The following is a 6,356-nucleotide window of genomic DNA, read 5'->3' on the forward strand; positions in this document are numbered from 1 at the left end:
AAGTTGGGGTGCTAAGTGTGTGGAGAAACTGCTTCCAGGGAGACGCTGGTGACAGTTCTATTGGAGCAAGTCAGAGCGAGAAGGCAAAGTAAGTGTCACCCGCTCTTTTCAACCAGATCCAGGTAGGATTTATCAACTTAAAAAAATAATCATGATCTAAGAGTTATGTCTTATTTAGTGTGGATTTTTAGGACTTCAAGGCTAGGAGACAGCATTTTAAGTAAGCCTAAGAGAACTGCTCTGAGGAGGCAAAGGGAGGAGCCAGGTTATATAGTTTTTTGACAAATGACTAGTAGTTTGAATATCAAAAGATTATTGTTATTTAGGGAAAACCGGATAACCCAAGGTAAGGAATTCAGCACTTCCCTGTGTATGGGAAGATGCATGCTCTGGGCTCACTGGAATCATTTCCTTGCTATGCCCTGCAGCTCTCCGGGGCCAGTGTCTGTGTTTTTCACATCTGGAGCTTCCCTGGGAGTCAGTGTAGCCAGTGGCCTGTGGCTGCTAGATGGCAGGTCTTCTTTTCCTTCCTGAGTTCCCTCAGAGTTGGAGGCTGCAATCGCTGATGACATGACTCCCTTGTCTACTGATATGGCAGGAAATGTTTCATTTCTCAGATGCATGCTAATCAGATGACTGATCCTCAGTCAGCAGCTTGTAAGGTATGTAGTCAAACCTCTTCCAGGGAGAGACTAGGACAGGGATGTTTTTGCCTTCACCCTCTGCACTGAGCTCTGGGGGACAGCCAAAGCAAGTGAAAAGTTTGCTTTCTAGAGTCTGGGGCGAAGGGGAGGGGGCTCATGAAAGCCCCTTCCAGACTTTAAGCTAGGTGGCAGCTGAAGGTCTAGGTGGCAGCCCTTAAGTGGCAGCCATAGAAGCTGGCACACTAGGTGTATGATTTGCTCCTCAGAGAGAAGCTGGGATTTGGGAAAGCCCCTGGTTGTATGGTGCTCTGCTGGGGGCTTATTTTATGGTGAGAGTGTGTCTGCCTCTCTGAAATATCAATGTGGGTATTTTCAGTCACCAAAGTATTGGAATCACTCAGTGGGCTGGTGGCTGTCTCTCAGAGGGAACTGCTCCATGTGTAGCTTGGAGCATCCATGGGAGGAAACTTCAGGAGCCTTCTGTGTTGCCATCTTGGTCTGGAATCCCCAATTTTTTCTTAGGAAATGTACGCTTCTTCAGTATTTCTATCCTTATCCCAGATCACAAGAATGTTAGTAAACTTTCACACTCCTAATCTGTTTTTGCTTAGAATATTATAGTTTCTTTTTGTGTAAAAAAGAGCTAAGTGATTAGCACTTTTATGTTCATTAATTAAATTTTATCAGTATCTGTGTCATGATATTACCCTATTCCTTCTCATTGGTGACATTTGTCCTTTAATAGTTCTTTAAGTGCAGAGAAAGCAATGGCACCCCACTCCAGTACTCTTGCCTGGAAAATCCCATGGACGGAGGAGCCTGGTGGGCTGCTGTCCATGGGGTCGAGAAGAGCCAGACATGACTGAGCGACTTCACTTTCACTTTTCACTTTCATGCATTGGAGAAGGAAATGGCAACCCACTCCAGTGTTCTTGCCTGGAGAATCCCAGGGATGGGGGAGCCTGGTGGGCTGCCATCTCTGGGGTCGCACAGAGTCGGACACGACTGAAGCGACTTAGCAGCAGCAGCAGCAGTTCTTTAAGTGAGAATGTAGAGGTTTTGTACACCTAAGAATGTCAGTTGCAGTCCCTCTGTAATGATAACTGGGTATAAAATTCCAGGCTAAAAATAAACTTCCCTCAAGAATTGGACAATATTACTTTACTTTCTTCCCACGTCTACTCTCCCTTATCTTAAATCTACCATTTATCTAATTGCTATTTCTTTGAAGTCAATCTTGCTTTTCCTTCTGATAGTTTATAATATTATCTTTTTTAAGAATTAAAAGTAGTTGGATTTATTATATTCATTTTTAAATTTTATTATGTATTTATTTTGGCTGTACTGGGTCTTTTTTTTTTTTCCTTTTTATTTTGTAATAGGGTATAGCTGATTAACAAACAATGTTGTTACAGTTTCAGGTGAACAGTGAAGAGACTCAGCCATACATACACATGTATCCCTGCTCCTCCAAATTCCCCTCCCATCCAGGCTGCCACATAACACTGAGCAGAGTTCCAGGTACTGTACTGTACGACCCTGCTGCTTATCCATTTTAAATATAGCAGTGTGTGCGTATCCACTCCAAACTCCCTAACTATCCCTTCCCTCCATCCTTCCCCCTGGAAACCATAAATTCATTCTCTGAGCCTGTGAGTATCTTTCTGCTTTACAAGTTCAGCTTTCATCATTTCTGTTCATATTCCACATTTAAGGGATTTATACAGTATTTCTCCTTCTCTGTCTGACTGACTTCACTTAGTGTGACAATCTGTAGGTCCTTTCATGTTGCTGCAGATGGCATTATTTCAATTCTTTTTAGTGGCTAGGCAATATCCCATTGTGCCAGGTCTTAGTCCTAGCTGTGGGATCTTCACTGAAGCATGCAGGCTTCTTGGTTGTGGCATGTATGCAGGATCTTGTACCTGGAGCAGGGATTGAACCCAGGCCCCTTGCATTGGGAGTGAAGTGTTTACTCACTGGACCACCAGGGAAATCCCAGAATTATCTTCACCCTTGACTTTTTTCATTTTCAGGACTCTGATTAGAAACTGATACATTTTTACTAATTTTGCTTAATATTCAGTGTTTTATGATATGAGAATTTGTTATTCTTACGATATTCTTCATCATTCGTATGTCAGTTGCTGCTAAGTTCCTATGTAGTATTTCCTCTTTGTTTTCATTTTCCCTTTCCCTCCTTCCCTTTCCTCTCTAGGTCTAATAGTTTACTTTTATGATATGTTCATTTTCCCTTTCCTTCCTTCCCTTTCCTCTCTAGGTCTAATAGTTTACTTTTATGATATGTTCCATCCAGTACACTGGGGTCCCAGGCTTAAACAAGATCTTAGAGTGGTAGATCAGAATTCCTACCCAAAATGATGTTATTGAGCTGTCTAGGCAGTTTTTTTTTCAGTCACTAGAAAATATGAAAAAGCAGTGCAGTTAAGGAAGACTGCTAGGTCATGAAATAAAAACAGCATGACGCATTCATAACGTGATGCAAGGCGACTTCCTCACCTTCAAAAGCATCCTTGGTTTTCATGTTACTCTGCACTGCTCAGATGTACAAAGATTATATTCCGTAAATGCACATATATTTCCAGTGTTTTATTTTAATGTATAAATTTAAAACATTAGGTTTTAAGCTAGACATATTAGGCTATAAAACATTAGTTAACATTCACGGGATAAGGGAGCAAGAAACCGTCAAGTTTTCCTTCCATGAAAGTAAAAATGTTGGTTGTGTTGCTGCTGGAGAACCGCAGACGGTCCTTGCTGCAGGGCCGCAGCTCTTCCAGCCACCTGACAATGTTGTCTCACTTAGTAGAACAGCCGCCACCCCGCACAACAACTGTGAGGAAGGCCCACAGTCTCTGCCACCGCCCACCAGCCTCAACAGCTCCTGGGTGGAGCTCCCCAGGAACAGCAGCAATGGCAGTGATAACGGCAATGGGAAGAATGGGGGGCTGGAGCACATACCCTCCTTGATGGGGACGTGGAGAAGACTCTTTTGGACGCACAGCATGAACCCAGACAGAGCAGTTCAAGAGGCAGCTCTCACTGTGACAGCCCTTCCCCACAAGAAGATGGGCAGATCATGTTTGATGTGGAAATGCATACCAGCAAGGACCATAGCTCTCAGTCAGAAGAAGAAGTTGCAGAAGGAGAGGAAGAAGTGGATGCTCTGAAGAAAAGTGTGGACTGGGTGTCCGACTGGCCCAGTAGACCTGAAAACATTCCACCCAAGGAGTTCCACTTCAGGCACCCTAAACGTTCCGTTTCCTCAAGCATGAGGAAAAGTGGAGCTATGAGGAAAGGGGGGATCTTCTCCACAGAGTTTCTTAAGGTGTTCATTCCATCTCTCTTCCTCTCCCATGTTCTGGCTTTGGGACTAAGCATCTACATTGCAAAACGACTGAGCACGCCTTCTGCCAGCACCTACTAAGAGAGGAGAAGAGTCCCTGGGCCAGTGTGTGACTTGTGAAGTGGTGTCTTGCCACAGTAGTTTATTTGAACTTGAGACCATTGTAAGCGTGACCCAAACTCCACCCTCTTTATACATATCCAAGTTCCAGTAACTCTCAAATCCAGTATTTTATTCCAACTCTGTTGAGGCATTTTGCTAATAACCTCATTCCCTTTGGGGCCTGAAAACACTTTAGAATTTTCTAATAAGACTTTACCGTTGTTTAGAAATTTGCAAGGACTTCTTTTCCGCAAACGCCACCAGCAGATTGTAATTTTGTCAAGAATGCCATTGTCTTCTCTCAGTACCACCAAACCTAGACCTGCACCATTCATGGTATAAATCTTATTCTTGCAAGATAACCCACCTGTCTTTTCAATTGAGACCAGGTTGCAAATGATATGAAAGCTTTGTTGTTTTGTTTTCCTAGACAAAGGCAAGCTTCCCTAAGCTTGAATTTATAGTTACGAAAAAAGAAAACAAAAACAAATAAAACAGACAAAACAAGACAAGGAAAAAAAATATCCTGGGCAATAAAAAGTTATTTTAAACCGAAAAAAGTAAAAATGTCATCAGCCCCAGATGAATAGTTCACCTTGGTGAAACGAGAGCAGGCGACATCATCAATATGAACAAAAGCACTAAGTTCAGGACATCATTGTTCTGAACTTGTCATTGGTTATGATAAAAACTTCATATGCAAAATTATTTTAATCTAGAAGATAGAGATTGACATAGCTAATAGATTATGCTAGTGTCATTTGGATCAACTGGACGTTACTAGAAAAATTTTGGATTTTTTTTAACATTTATTTCTTCCCCGTAAGCTGGTGATTTGTTTGTGTCGTGTGTGTGTGTGTTCAGTTGTTCAGTGGTGTCTGACTCTTTGTGACCACATGGACTGTAGCTCTCCAGGCTCCTCTGTCCATGGACTTTCCCAGGCAAGAATATTGAAGTAGATTGCCATTTCCTTCTCCAGGGGATCTTCCCGACCCAGGGATTTTACTCACATCTCTTGTGTCTCCTGTGTTGACAGGTAGATTCTTTACTACTGCACCAAGATGGGGAGCCCTTGTTCACATTAATGTAATGATAAAACCAGAACATGCTTTAGCCTATTCAATATATCCTACTGTTTCTTTATCTCTTAAATGTTGCTAAAAATCAATCTTAATAAAAACATTTTTAATTGCCCAAGCGTAACTTATACTTCTTAAATACAACTAAAATCCTCCCAGCTTCAGGTCCCATTCTAGCCGCTATTGCAAACACCTGGGATTGTTTTTTTTCCCCACTGGAAAACTCCTTCCTCTGCCCCGCCCCCACAAACTCACCCCTGCTTCATCATATCACAGTCCAGAAGCAGGGGGTTTAACAACATGCAGGCCATCCTTGACCTGTGGAAAGGTGAGCTCACGGATACATGTTTCCTCTTTCTCCAATCAGGTGGGTAGGTCTTAGACATATTTTATCCCAAAGGATTAAGCAAAAAATCACCCATCACTGTAGCCACTGCATTAGCTTCAGTGTATTTTCTCTCCTTCTCTGTTCATTCCTTCTTCCTCACTTCTGCTCCCAGAACATATTCCAAATAAACCACCTGCATTCAGGCTTTTTACTCAGGCTCCATTTTCAGGGAAACTTATGGTAAAATAAAGATACTTTTGAAGAACATAACCACTGAGTACACTGGTAGACAGTCAACAGCAAAGCTATCGTCTATTAATGAGTCCATTCTTTCCCATTGCAGAGTAAATCTATGTCTACTTTCCCACTGGAAATGAGTATCAACACTTCTATTCTGATGTCTTTTTGCACAGTATTAGACATTAAACACTTGACATTAAAGTCTTGCAATCCAATTGAAATAATCTGCCTTAAATCAAGGCACCTGCACATTCTGCTAGTCTCAAGTATCTACCAGATAAAATGCCCAGAAAGATTTTTTTTGAGAGAAAACAAAGGTCCAGTGATGAATTTACTAAATGATTAGATTTCATAAATATTTGAAAATATGAAATAGGAGCCATCTCTGCCTTCACTGAACTTATATCATGGTAAGAGAAACAGATGATAGATTCATATACATACAAACATATGCATGTATGATATATTAAACACAGTATACTTATGTGATGGTAGCTTCCCTGGTGCCTCAGTGGTAAAGAATCTGCCTGCCAATGCAAGAGATGCAGGTTCAGTCCCTGGATTGGGAAGATCCCCTGGAGGAGGAAATGGCAACT

At 41.9% G+C, this 6,356-nt stretch overlaps 1 pseudogene; it reads left to right on the forward strand.

The window, feature by feature from the left end:
- The first annotated feature begins 3,455 nt into the window (after nucleotides 1–3,455).
- LOC109554167 (BCL2/adenovirus E1B 19 kDa protein-interacting protein 3-like pseudogene) lies at nucleotides 3,456–4,484 on the forward strand (annotated as a pseudogene).
- The last annotated feature ends 1,872 nt before the right edge of the window (nucleotides 4,485–6,356 follow it).

The sequence above is a fragment of the Bos indicus genome, chromosome 29 (genome assembly GCF_029378745.1).
Source record: "Bos indicus isolate NIAB-ARS_2022 breed Sahiwal x Tharparkar chromosome 29, NIAB-ARS_B.indTharparkar_mat_pri_1.0, whole genome shotgun sequence".
NCBI classification, from domain to species: domain Eukaryota; kingdom Metazoa; phylum Chordata; class Mammalia; order Artiodactyla; family Bovidae; genus Bos; species Bos indicus.